The sequence below is a fragment of the Schistocerca americana genome, chromosome X, assembly GCF_021461395.2.
Source record: "Schistocerca americana isolate TAMUIC-IGC-003095 chromosome X, iqSchAmer2.1, whole genome shotgun sequence".
Taxonomy (NCBI): domain Eukaryota; kingdom Metazoa; phylum Arthropoda; class Insecta; order Orthoptera; family Acrididae; genus Schistocerca; species Schistocerca americana.
In genome coordinates this window covers 614,667,852-614,682,922 of record NC_060130.1, presented here as the reverse complement: position 1 = coordinate 614,682,922, position 15,071 = coordinate 614,667,852, and the positions used below count along the sequence as shown (strand labels likewise).

Below are 15,071 nucleotides of genomic sequence, written 5' to 3'. Positions count from 1 at the left end.
TCTATCCCGAGTTATTCCCCATTACGGATTAAAATGGTTCACCCTGTATACATTATTATTATTATTATATAAATTCCTATGAAAAGGCGATTCTGGGTAATGTTCAGGAAACTAAACGAAGAATGCTCCGCCGGCCGGAGTGACCGAGCGGTTCTAGGCGCTACAGTCTGGAACCGCGCGACCGCTACGGTCGCAGGTTCGAATCCTGCCTCGGGCATGGATGTGTGTGATGTCCATAGGTTAGTTAGGTTTGAGTAGTTCTAAGTTCTTGGGTACTGATGACCTCAGAAGTTAAGTCCCGTAGTGCTCAGAGCCATTTTTTTTAAGAATGCTCAAAATGGGCCCTGACAATTAACACCAAAGTATGGAATACATGGAAGTTGGTGAAGATGAACGAGAAGACTTGGATGTGAGGTTTTGCAAAATTAAAGTTATCTCTACATTTAAGTACTTGGGCGTCATTTTCACAAATGGCAGAAGTACCCAGGACATCACAAATAAAATTGGCCAAGTGAAAAGAGTAATTGGTCAATTTAATTCTTTGCTATGGAGTGACAAATTTACAAAGAAAACGAATTTCTTGCTGCAAAAGTCAATCGTAGAGATTAACACCATGTATGATGCTGAAAAATGGGAGCTAACTAAAACGGAGAAAAACCAATTGATTTTGTTTCAGATGGATTTTTGGCGAAGAATTTGCCGCATCTCCAGACTGGACTGCGTCGGAAATGAAAGGAAACGGGGAATAATAGCAGAAAAAGACACACGATCCCGTAGATAGCTTAATGTTACACGAGTATGGCCACCTCCACCGAGTGGATAATAACCGCTGGCTAAGAAGGATCTATGAGTGGACACCGGCTGAGTGGAGAAAACATGGAAGACTAGAAGATGAATGCAAGATGTTAATGAAGCGATTAATTTAACGCCCCTTCAGGAAGAAGATTAGACAGGTTGGAAACTGGAAGTTACGCTGAGAGGCAAAAGACGATGACCGTTGTTAAAAAGCCGCACTCAGCCAGCCAGTCACCCACCCACACACACAAAGAAAACCTCGTAGCTCCGTTTTGTTAAATTTTACAGGAGAAGCATAAACGGTTCTTAAAAAAATAATATCAAGTGTTACACATAAAGTCGCTACATGTTTAACTATGTGGTAGAAGCCTAGTTATTGACACATTACAGAAACCCATGCACTTTCAAATCTCTCTTTGATAACAGTGTTACTGGTTACTGGAACTACGACGTTTTCACAGACACAGGGGGTTACGAGGTTCTCATCTATTTTTTGTAAAAACGAACTTTATCGACAGGTTCCTTACACTGCAACAAGAAAAAATGTCTAGTAAACACGGGCTCTAAAATGCTAAAACGTACATAAGCGCTATGAGCACTTTTTCGTCTTCGTTACTGTGAAACACGCGTATTATAGTGCAAGCACTTTGCTTTCCATCTTTTGGTAGGTGGGAGTATAGACCAAAACAACAAACAAAGTCCAGAAAACATTGATTCCAAAATCCATACCTTAAGAGATATGAGCATTTGCACAATAGAAGAGATGTATTTTACTGTAGCATAGTTGAACAAGTGCTCATAGCTTTTCAGGTGTGCAGCTGCCCATGTTTACCGGACTATTTTTCTTGTTTTGGTCCATAATACCTCCCCCTAAAATATGGAAAACAAAAAGCTTACAGTAGAAAATACGTGTTTGATAGTGTCGAAGAAGAAAAAGTGCTCATAGCGCTTAAGGTACGTATTTTAGAGCCCACGTTTCATAGAAATTTTTTTCTTCTTTTAGTGTAAGGAACCTGTCTCCAAAGTTTAACTGTAAATCACAGTCCTACAAGGTGGAAAATGGTAACTAGTTCAAAAATGGTTCAAATGGCTCTGAGCACTATGGAACTTAACTTCTGAGGTCATCAGTCCTAGGGGACTACTTAAACCTAACTAACCTAAGGACATCACACATATCCATGCCCGAGGCAGGATTCGAACCTGCGACCGTAGCGGTCGCGCGGTTCCAGACTGTAGCGCCTACAACCGCTCGGCCACGCCGGCCGGCTGGTAACTAGTGATTATGTAATATAAATAATTGTTGAGATCCAGGCAAAGATGGTTCAAAAAATGGTTCAAATGGCTCTGAGCACTATGGGACTTAACATCTATGGTCATCAGTCCCCTAGAACTTAGAACTACTTAAACCTAACTAACCTAAGGACATCACACAACACCCAGCCATCACGAGGCGGAGAAAATCCCTGACCCCGCCGGGAATCGAACCCGGGAACCCGGGCGTGGGAAGCGAGAACGCTACCGCACGACCACGAGATGCGGGCTCCAGGCAAAGATATACACGATTAAAAAACTTCGTGGTGCTGACATTAAAGCGTTAATAGCTCCACTGGCAGCGTTTTAACTTGAACGATAAACTGTTTGATGATGATGGTGATGTTTGTCTGTGTGTGTGTCGACGAGGTTGGTGTGGTCATCAGCAAGGTCATTAGTGAAGAGGAAATTTTGTTGATACGATGAGGAAGCGGAAGCAAACAGTAATGTCATTTAAGAAATGATGTCGCGTTTCACAAGATGAGGAGCGGCGGAACTTCTCTAGCACAATGGCCGGCTTCCGTGGATGCGTTTTAAGTTCAAAATGGGTCAAATGGCTCTGAGCACTATGGGACTTAACTGCTGTGGTCATCAGTCCCCTAGAACTTAGAACTACTTAAACCTAACTAACCTAAGGACATCACACACATCCATGCCCGAGGTGGGATTCGAACCTGCGACCGTAGCGGTCACGCGGTTCCAGACTGAAGCGCCTTTAACCGCACGGCCGCACCGGCCGGCTGCGTTTTAAGAGTCCCGCCACTATCTGTACTGATGTGACGTCTGTTCTAATAGAACGTTGTTGTATTCTCCACTGTTTATAAATTTTAGTTCCAGTGCAAACACTCATTCCTCATCGAGCCGACTGTTTCAAATCGAAACTCTTCGTTCACCATATCCTTAACTTCTTACGAAATAAAAATGGATCTCGATGTAACACAAGACACATTTTCGGGCACAACATAAAACTGCTCGAATTTATCCGTCAAATTTCCCAATATTCATTTTACTTAGACCTATATTGAGTCTACCAGCTCTCATCGAGTGACTCAAGTTTTTGTTTATAATTTTCTTTTTAGAAATTATGCCTAGGATTTCTAACGTTTATGGATAGTCAGAACCATCTCTTATTCGCAGTGACACAATAGGTTATGCGAGGAATAGCTCCCAGGAGATCTGAGATCTGTTAAAAAAGACTTTTGAAGCAGTTGAGACATTTCAGAAGGGGAGGAGGAAACGAAATGAAACTTCGCGGGTTGTGAGGACATGTGAAGTTATTTCAATGCTTACAAAATCGAGTCAAATTTACAAAGAATTTGGAAGTAAACTATGTGATTTTATTTTATTTTTAATAAAAAAACTTGGAAGTTCATGGCGCCCTCCATCGGTAATGCTGGAATTCAAAATGGTGTTGGCCGACCTTTATCCATGATGACACCTTCCACTCTCGCAGACATACGTTCAATGAGATGCTGGAAGGTTTCTTGGGGAATGGTAGCCCATTCTTAACGGAGTGCTGCACTGAGGAGAGGTATCGATGTCGCTCGGTGAGGCCTGGCATGAAGTCGCTGTTCTATAGGATTCAGGTCAGGACTCTGTGCAGGTCAGTCCATTACAGGAATGTTATTGTCGTGTAACCACCCAGCCACAGGCCGTGCATTATGAACAGGTGCTCGATCGTGTAGAAAGATACAATCGCCATCTCCGAATTGCTCTTCAACAGTGGGAAGCAAGAATGTGCTCAAAACATTAATGTAGGCCTGTACTGTGATAGTGCCACGAAAAACAACAAGGGGTGCAAGACCCCCTCCATGAAAAACACGACCACACCATAACACCACCGCCTCCAAATTTTAGTGTTACGACTACACACCCTGGCAGATGACGTTCACCGGGCATTCGCCATACCCACACTCTGACATCGGATCGCCGCCACATTACATTCGTAACTTCACACAACGTTTTTGAACTGTTCAATTGTCCGATGTTTACACTTTTTACATCAAGCGAGGCGTCGTTTGGCATTTCCATGAAATCCAAGTTTTCTCACCTCCTTCCGAACTGTCATAGTACTTGCAGCGGATCCTGATGCAGTTTGGAATTCCTGTGTGATGGTCTGGATAGATGTCTGCCTGTTATACATTACGACCCTCTTCAACTGTCGGCGGTCTCTGTCAGTCAACAGACAAGGTCGGCCTGTACGCTTCTGTGCTGTACGTGTCCCTTCACGTTTCCACTTCACTATCACATCGGAAACAGTGGACTTAGGGATGTTTAGGAGTGTGGAAATCTCGCGTACAGGCGTATGACACAAGTGACACCCAATAACCTGACCACGTTCGTTGTTCGTGACTTCCGCGGAGCGCCCCATTCTGCTATCTCATGATGTCTAATGACTACTGAGGTCGCTGATATGGAGCACCTGGCAGTAGGTGGCAGTACGATGCACCTAATATGAAAAACGTATGTTTTTGGGTGTGTCCGGATAATTTTGATCACATAATGTATGAGCCTGTTTATCAGTATGACGATTTAAGAAAAGTATAGAAGCTTTTGAAATGTCGTGCTGCAAAAGAGTGCTAAATATTAGCTGATGTGGCACTGAATCTAACCGAAAAAAAACTAAAAGAAGGTTGCTATATGTATGCGTCTGGCGTCTGTGATGTTGGATGTGTCCAACAGAGCAATTTGGTAATGGAGGGAAGTGTGAGGGGTTAAATTTATATAGAGAAACCTAGGCATGAATACTGTAAGCAGATCAAAATGAATGTAGTTTGCCGTAGTTATTCACAGATGAAGAGGCTTGCACAGAATAGACTAGCGTGGAAAGCTGCATGAAACCAGTCTTCAGACTGAAGACCAGGACAACAATATTTCTTCAGTGCACCATCCGTGAAATGCCTGGGATTGTAACTATCAATGTCCGATAAGTCACATATGTATAACATGTATAACGGCGGTCCTGTTACACTCATCTGCCGCACACCAGATAATATTTAATTTGTGACATGTTTGTTGCTGTAGAAAGGAATCGTCAAATCTCTGTAACAATGTTCAAATGGTTCAAATGACTCTAAGCACTATGGAATTTAACATCTGAGGTCATCAGTCCCTCAGAACTTACAACTAATTAAACCTAACTAACCTAAGGACATCACACACGTCCATGCCCGAGGCAGGATTCGAACCTGCGACCGTAGCGGTCGCGCGGTTCCAGATTGAAGCGCCTAGAACCGCTCGGCCACTCCGGTCGGCAAAAGTGTACCTATTCAACATTATACAGATACAAACGTCTCTGAAACTACATCGCTCTGCAAAACTCAAGGACGAGATAGATAAAGTAACATAATATATTAACTACGCGTTGGAAATGTATGAATGTGTGGGAGCATGTGCCAGAGGTCTACCAGTCGTCCATAGCATGAGGTCAGTGTGACTATAGTACCAAATGGGACTTTTGTCACAACACGAGGCAATTGGAGAGACGGGAAAAGACAGTGTGTGTCAATAAGAGAGCAGTTACGGTGCACTGTGTGATGTTTTCATTGCAACATGGCCCGGAGACTACATTTGGACCACTTCACACTGAGAAGAGTCATCGTGAAACCGGAAGAGGGACGAAGTGTGACGATTGTTGTCCAGGAGTTTGGTATTTCTCACAACGTTGTTTCAGGCGCATGGGGAGCCGTCTGAAACACAGGCAATGTTTCACGAAGGGGAGGAGGTGGTACACCACAATTGACGTAGCAGCAGATGACCGCTACGTCGTGCAACAGGCAGGAAGAGACCCCACAGCAAACAGCGGGTGCGGTTGCAACCACATTCAACAGGACTGCAAAGCACGCAATCTCACGCTCCACATTGGGGTGGCTTCTTTGCCCGATGACCAGTACGGTGTGTTCCGTTGACACTGTTTGCAATGGTTCGAGGAGCACAGAGACTGGAACGACGAGGAGTGGGCGCGCGTGCTCTTCTCGGATGACAGCAGGTTCAGCCTAAGTAGTGATTCTCGACGTACCCTCATATGACGAGGGGTTGGAACACCAAGGAACATTGTCTAATATGGTCGTTTTGGGGTCCAGGTATTATGATGTGGGGAGGTATAATGTTATATGGACGTACTGACCTCCAAATGCTTGAACACGGTACTCTCACCAGTTAAGGTTACTGTGACACTCTACCTCTTTCCCAGTTGCTTTTTTTCTGGGGTGTATTCGGCCCTGACTTCATTTTTATGGATGAAAATGCGCAATCGCTTCGAACAGCGCAAGTGGCGGAGCTCTTGGAACGAGAGGTTATTTGGCGAATGGATCGGACTGGCCTTTCACCTGGCCTAAATCCCATCGAGCACGTTAGGCAAACGTAGGGGAGATGTACTAAAGAACGTCCACATACACCAACGGCCATACAGCAGTTGTCAACCGCACTGGTGGAGGAATCCAGCGCCATACCATATGAACTCTCTTAGTCCTTTTGTCCAGCATGGAAGAACGTTGCAGAACATGCAGTGCCGTCGTTGGTGATCACACACCCTACTAAGAGTCATGTCCCGCCTTTTGTAACGTTCGTGTTTCCGTCCGAAGAGGCCTCCAAGGTCCAACGGTACCGACCGACCGCCGTGTCATCCTCACCGATATGCGTCACTGCATGCAGATATGGAGGGGCATGTGGTCAGAAAACCGCTCTCCCGGCCGTTGTCGGTTTTCGTGACAGTATCCGCTACTTCTCATTCAAGTAGCTCCTCAATTGGCCTCATAACGGCTGAGTACACCCCGCTTGTCAACAGCGCTCGACAGACCCCGAACGTCACCCATCCAAGTGCTAACAAAGCCCGACAGCGCTTAACTTCGGCGATCTGACAGGAATCGGTGTTACCACTGCGGCAAGGCCGTTTGCTTGTAATGTTCACGGGACCATCATAAATACTGAAATGTACTTATTGTCTTTGAATGAATTTCTGTTCGTCTCATTGCATATGTCTTTCCTTCTGTACTATACTGTAGCATTTCTCTCTATTGATGTTCCAAGTTTCATTGAGCTATGTTACTTGGCAGTGACACTTCATACGAAAGTTACTTGCGTCCTTATGTTTTGTGGACTAGTGTATACTTTGTTTCGCGTTTTTACTCTGTAAGAAATTGTGCTCCGTTTGCTCCCCTGCTCCGTCTTCCACGAAAATAACATTTTATTTGCCCCACCCCATCTTCCCCTACCCCACATTCCGAGCGGGCAATAGCCATAACGTATTACGAGTGGGCTTTGCACGCACGATTGTGCCCAGCTGTGTAGGCGGTCTATATGTAGCTCGCGTCGATGGGAAGTACTGTAACGGCACAGGTGGTATAAATATTTCATCGACGCCCTGTTACCGCTAAGCTTTAGAGAAGGCCAGGGCCACTGGGGACAGAACGGCCCATCTGCTTGTCTACGCGCAGCGCTGGCATTGCAGTTGTCTGAAATATTATGCGAGGCAGACATGCAGTGCTTCCCCCTGTCGCGCCGAATGTGAATCTCTGGCAGCAGTCAACGCCTGCGGCTGGCGTACAGCCTCTGCGCAGTCCTACGACTATTGGCATCGCTAAGCCAGGCCTAGTCGTTTGACTTAGCTAGTACGATGCTCGCTTCTTGGCCAGATTGGCGCATGTCTAATAGACAACGTAATGGCCCCTCTACCTTTACGGTATTTCTTTTTGCCTTGGCGAATACCGATACGGTGGAAAAGGAGGAAGGAATAGGTGAACTTGCTGTACAAAAGGTGAGAATAATCTTGTTAATTTCACCTCGTTTCCATCCATCTCTAATCTCCGCCTCTGCAGCTGAGTAGCCAGCGTTTCTAACCACCATGAGAGGACCTTGGTTCAGTTCCCAGTACTACCAGAGCTGTTTTCTTCGTTGGAGGACCAAATCATTCAGTGTCGTATTGCCAGTTGAGGAGCTGTTTGAATGAGAAGAAGCGGCTATGAGTTCTAGAAATTGACAATTTCTCTCCATATCGCATGCGAATGATGCCAATGGCTGAGGATGATACGGTAGACGGTCGGCACCTATGACATCGCCGTTCCCCACTTTCTAATCAGAATTCGGCCTTTTCATGACCTTTGTCTGTCTGTCTAATAAAATGAGCGTGTAGTAAAAGTTAATTAAGCACAGTTGGGTGAATCTGAAATGTTCTTATCTTCTGTTGAAACTGAGTCTGAAGTTTTTGGGACCAAATTATGCCATGAAACTTAAATAAAAATTTAACTGAAAAAACTGAGTACTTCAAGCTTGGACGATACTCCCTACTTGCTGATTACTGTTAGGTACAATTAATGGTTCAAATGGCTCTGAGCACTATGGGACTTAACATCTCAGGTCATTAGTCCCCTAGAACTTAGAATTACTTAAACCTAACTAACCTAAGGACATCACACACATCCATGCCCGAGGCAGGATTCGAATCTGTTACCGTAGCGCTCGCGCGGTTCCAGACTGTAGCGCCTAGAACCACTCGGCCATAACGGACGGCTCCAATTAATGGTACAAGACAGCATCATTCTGCCCGAAACGCGAACGTAAATACAGCTACTCTACTTGGCTGTCAAATCATTTTACGATATCACTAGACCGTCGCGCTTGTGTGCACCCGATACTTTGCAAAATCGAAACTCATTTCTGACCCCAGTGATGCTTAACCAGTAGCTGTCGCGACTCGCAGTGGTTGTTGCCGTTATCGTATCGATCATATGTCGCTGAATAGATCGAGGTGTAGCAACGGTGACTTCACATACTGATTGGTCCGCCAGGGCAGGAACGTCGAGCTCATCCGAGAAAAACAAACGAAACGTCTACAGACGGATATGATCACCCGTGAAGAGACACCGCATACTCAGCTGCAGTGTCAAACATCGTTCTGGAAACAGTCCCTTCGGTTTGGTTAATCCATTTCTACACATCATTCTTTCTTCCAGGAGTGCTAGACTACCACAAAGGTATGCAGTTGATCCTCTGTGATGTCTGGAAGGTAGGAGAGAGTACAGACAGAAGTGGAGCAGTGATGAGGCAGGAGAAGAGGAGGGGCTCGTTGCTGGACAACGGCTACAGAAGAATACTTGGACCTTGTGATTAATGTGTGCTCTGTCCAGGAATCTGGTGATGTAGAGGCTAATCATAGGCCCCTATCCCAGCAGATTCGAGGGGTGAAGTAATTTTCATTGGTTATGGGCGCACGTGGTCACTGCGGTTGACTGCAGTGCGGAGGGTCCATGTTCGATTTCCGATACTGTGAGGGATTTTCCATTGGTGGGAGGACCTGTAGGGGGTGCACTGCGTCTCGTGATGTCCGGGGTGTGGGGTGCACTGCCCCTCGTGATGTCGATTAAGGAGCTACTTGACGGAGTAGCAGCAGCTCCACGTCACGAAAACTGATAACGGCCGGGAGAGTGATGCGTTGACCCCACGCCCACCATACCGCATCCAATGACGCCCCTGGCAGATCCGCCAGGGCTTATGGACGAAGTTTATGTTATGTTGTGAGTGCAGGAGGGCTAACTGGTCATCCGGAAATTATTCAACTATGAACAAATATTGTAAATCTACCGCTGACCATCGCAATGCTTGGATTTATAGGATGTGTCGCAACGCTGTTCTTATTGCATTGGCTGCCAAAAAAAAAAAAAAAAAAAAAAAAAAAAAAAAAAAAAAAAAAAAAAAAAAAAAAAAAAAAAAGCACAATGGAATTGGATCTACTGCCAGACAAACGAGTTTATACTAGTACAGAGTACAACTTTTATTCTGAAGGAGAAAAATATAATATTTCGCCCAAGGGATGTTGAAGTTCCAGATGTTCCACTTCTATTCACTTCTTTCCACGTCAGGGGAGTTTGTGCCGGCCGGGGTGGCCGAGCGGTTGTAGGCGCTACAGTCTAGAACCGCGCGACTGCTACGGTCCCAGGTTCGAATCCTGCTTCCGGCATGGATGTGTGTGATGTCCTTAGGTTAGTTAGGCTTAAGTAGTTCTAAGTTCTAGGGGACTGATGACTTCAGAAGTTAAGTCCCATAGTGCTCAGAGCCATTTGAACCATTTTTTTTTTTTTTAATTTCTCTGTTCGTCGATTCTAGAATGTCCTAAGAAACATCGCGCTACCATAGTGTATTGAGAAATGACAAACGTCTGGGTTTGAAGTTTTATGACTTAGAAAATGACATAAGAAGCTAATAAGTTTACAAGATTGTATTGAGAACGAACAGTAATACTTTGAGTGACTATGTTGAAATTCGTTAATTTGAACGATATCTTTAAGTGTTAATGTTAAATTTTGGGAAAGCCCTCTTGTCCATCTGTTTAGTCCGATTATCTGCTTAGTGCTAGTTCCTATTAAGCATTTGTTGTAGGTGGGTTCGAGACTCTATTAAGTACACAATTTTAATTTCTCAGGGAGGTCCAAAACATTACACATTCCGCCGAAGAGTGAAAGACTGATTATACGTTCTCCTTTATAATTGAAACGACATGGTTCTCTATTTTACCATAAATATCAGATAGAATGTAAATGACGGGGAAACTTACCTTGGATGTTGAATATTCCTGTGAGTCCTGCGCCCTGAACGCGGCTACTCCGACTGATGTCTAACAAATCCTGCAACAGGAATATCATCGTCACTTCCCAGTTTCTGCTACACACCACGCGCAGCCGCTTCTTATGTAAGACAGGACAGTAAGCCTAGATAAGCTCGTCTCACGAGGCTCAGAACAAGCCCACTATAACGACAGTAAGTGGCGAAGCTGGTACGTGCTAATGTTTCTTGCAACAATATACAGCGTGAACCGTAATTCGCGCACACGGACGACACGGCACGATTCGTTGCACACTAACATTACAGATATGTCCCTAACAAGATTTCGTCCCTTACATATTTTCTGTAGAAAAGGGACGTAGAAGAAAGACATTGTGGCAACACTGTTATCACATGTACGACAAGTATCTTTCTACAACAGCGTGTCTCTGTGCTACGCAATTAAAGCAGTGGGCATAGTTTTTAGCTACAATACTCGAGTTCGAGAGTGCGATTCTGGGTATAGGTTTAAATTCTTATTTTTGAATTTAGATCTGCTCAATAATGCTGTGGAATACACTGTTTGTTAAAAGGTTCATATCCTACAATTACAGTTTTTCAGCTCTGAACCTAACAATTATTGGTCATACATGTCAGAAGTATTCATGAAGAGTAATAATCAGTTAAAATTAATTACCTGTCATTGGGCATAAACAACTACGAAGCCTTTAATTCTGAACATGTTAAACATACATACACATACATACATTCGGTAAGATTGGCAAGTTGACTGAAAGCTGACAACATAATTAGTCTTTACGTTAATACGATAATAAAAGTAGTGACAAAGTTTGGTAACTACCTGTGAATCGACTTGGTAGCCATGCTGTTGATGTCACGTCCTATAGAAATGCAATGTACGTGAAGTGGTAAGCATTATAATTGGTACTAATCAATTGAACTAATGGCAGGAAAGTATAGCGGAAATTGGGTTCGGATGTAGTTGATGAGGTAAGGCGAAATAGTGTAGTCAGGCGATGTATTATGTATGTTTGCAGGGGAATTACCTAGGTCAAAAGAAGCAGGAATAAACCATGGAGAGGTTTTTTACTTTGTGGGAAGGGGTGTAACTAAAAAAACTGGAAACAATGTCGACAACGAACGATGAGGTACTGTGGTGTGTAGTGTGTGGGAGACAATAGAGTACATATTTAAAAGCAAAATAAGGCTTTAAAAGTGGAATACTAGTGTTAGTATTAAATAATTGTACTTGTTTTGAATAACAGCTGCTGTAACTGTTGTACAGCGATTATGAAACCAGACACCATATCAATCGAACTCTCGAAGCGGAGTATTGTAACGCAAAAATCCATTCTTCCACTAACTGTGCGACACCAGCACATCGTGTTGAATGAAGATACTTGTCGTATACGTGAATAAAGTGCTGCCGAATTGTCTTTCTTCCATATCCATTTTCTATCGAAAATACGCATGGGACAAAATTTTGATAGGGACATTTCTGTAATGTTAGTATTTCTGTGCTGTTAGCATGCAAGGAATTGCGCTCTGGCGTCCGAGTGCGCCTATTTTGGTTCAACATGTATATGTTTTTGATACCACAATTAAGGGCTAATTTCCGATAGAGGTTTTATCTGGAAAGACGTGTTGCAGATGGGATGCTGCGTTATTTATACAGGCTGAGTCACTAACTATGGCCATGATATTGTTGCTAGATGGGGTCGCGTCAGAGATATGAATGTCAACTTTGCTTTTTTTAAAATGGGATGCTATAGTTTGGTACATATTTTCCGAAAGCGGCTACCGAGACGAATCCAATGATGTGTAACAGTAAGGTCTTTGAAGGTCAGCGAAGGTCAAAAAGGTGGCATGAACGTCCATTTAAAGAAGGTGTTCGAAGTGATGACCATTGGTATCAATGCAGTGCTGCAATCTTCTTATCATGTATTGAGTTCTATTCCTTATCACTTCGGCACTTCTCGAAGCACATGCTCCGACAATTCTCTCTCGCATATCTTCAGGTGTAGTTGGAATGTCTTTATAAACAGTGTCTTTTACGAATCTCCACAAGAAAAAATCCAGAGGCGTCAAGTCTGGCTAACGAGCCGGCCACGACACATCTCCTCCGCGTCCAATCCAGCGATTTGGGGATTGTCTCTGCAACTCATTTCTAGCCATCAGCGAAAAATGTGCCGGACACCCATCGTGTTGATACCACATTCTGTTTCTTGTTCCTAAAGGTATTTCTTCCGATAACAGACTTAATGTTTCTTGCAACAAAAAACCAACGTCAAATTATGACCCCCGTTGTCCCATGTAACTTCTGTCCCACAAACGATTCAGCTTCTATCATACTTTCGCAGTTACTCTTGGTAGCAATAGTTAGTGACTCACCCTGTATATCTGTGGAAATAGATAGTCACAGAAAAATTAAATCTTATCTAAAGGTAAGATACAATTAGAAATCAACAGAAAGCAAGCAATAACAGTAACCCAGTGTTCACATGTCCGAAATATTCCGAATTTATTATTTCTGAGGACGCCATAACTGTGCTGAAACATGTTTGGGTAACACAAGCAAATAACTGTTTTATGTTAGAATGCATAGCCTGAAAACTCCATTTGCTAAGTATATAGTAACACAACACAACCATCTGGAATACTACAATTAAACTTGTAAAACAGCTTTCTATGGTCATTTGCCATTGGAGATGTGGCATTAGCCCTTGACAAGAAATGCAACCATCATATCTTTTTGCGACTTGGATAAATCGCATCCTTTGCCCTCTAAGGCAGCAAGGAATATGCGCACGGACAGTATATTAGCCCAGTTGGATAATTACTTCATTAGTGCTTATAATGGTGGTACGCCACAAGCCACGAGCTATGACTTCGTATTCAGGAGCTAGCAATAATTACCAAGACTACCACCAAAGCCTCACACATCCAGGAGATGTTTAATGAGATCGCTGTCAAAACTAACCTGGATATGGACTTTAAGCACTTAGACAGCATAACACTTAAAGAACTTAAACGGAATTATCGGAAACACTGACAAGGAGAGAGTGACCAACAAAACCCGTGCAGAAAAACTACATAAAACCTGTACAATCATTTGGTATATCCATAACAAGAAATCCCTTTCCATCAAAGCCTAACTTCGCCATTGCCAGACAGATGTTCCTTCAGAAACCCTCTATGTCTATGCAGCTAAATCATTATCATTAACAATCAATGTCAATGCCTTCTATAAAATGGAACAACACAAATGTTCCTTCAGAAACCCTCTATGTCTATGCAGCTAAATCATTATCATTAACAATCAATGTCAATGCCTTCTATAAAATGGAACAACACAAATTGTGGAAAATATTCGGATCCAAGATCCAAGAAGGAATCTGGACGTGCAAAAGCTCTTAAGTACAGTCTTTCCTGAATGAACGGTTTGGTTTTACTGTACGGATAGGGCTTATGAATTTTTACAGACGCACAACATGGATGGACGCCTCGCTACTAACCAGAAAATCTTTCAAGTGATAAACGAGGCCCGAGAAAGACGAAAGTACAATGGCTAGCCAGCACCCAGTAGGATGTAACGGAAGTCACTATTGACCTACTGGCAACTACAAGGACTACATACAGGCGGAAGATCGATTCTCACGAGTTCATGTCCAACCAACTGAGAGACATGAGTCTGATCCAAAAATACTTGGACTCTAGACATATATTTGCCAGTTTTCACCAAGTTGGTATTTCGTTGTCTTGTTCATAACTTCGCAGGTACTGCAGCCTACTAACACGTTTGACCATATCGCCAATGAGATATTTATTTTGTGCACTTTGCTTCTAGATGCTTGAATCCCATTCCTCTCAGCACCGTGTCCTACCTGCCATAACTTACCACACTATAGACTTACTCAGTACTTTAACATTTCAGTTACACTTTTTGTCGCCTTCTTGACAACAACGCCTTAATGACAACAGTAAAACTTCATGGATGGACCACAAAAGTAATTTCCGTTGACGCTTTCCACGCATGTCCTGAGACCTGTGTAGCATAGCGCACACTACTCTGAACTGGAATATGATTTACCGAGTCAGGTGGTCGTCTTTTCGCTACGGCTAGGTCCATGGTTCTCTAATGAAAACAATTACGCGCTGTTAGGAGACTAAATAATTACCCGATCCTTCATGAAATACGACACGAGATATGGTGTTGCGAAAAAAACTTAAAACTGTAGAAGTGTGTATTAATTCACCCACTTCAGTAGAAAGTGGAAAAATCCGATACGAACAGTTAAAAAGGAATTTCCTTACTCTAAGTCGGATATAGAACACCCTCTAAAGTCCTATTTAATAGGTTAAAAAAACAAACAGACAACTTGATTGGAGAATGTCACTCAAGGTTTCGA

General features: G+C 43.4%; 1 protein-coding gene across 1 annotated transcript in view; it reads right to left on the bottom strand.

Moving 5' to 3' along the window:
* Positions 1-15,071, bottom strand: part of LOC124556204 (elongation of very long chain fatty acids protein AAEL008004) — a 312,294-nt gene that overhangs the window by 178,393 nt on the left and 118,830 nt on the right. Inside the window, exon 2 of the mRNA XM_047130194.1 lies at positions 10,655-10,724. The gene's annotated coding sequence lies outside the window, so the exon portion shown is untranslated. The remainder of the gene's footprint in view (positions 1-10,654; positions 10,725-15,071) is intronic.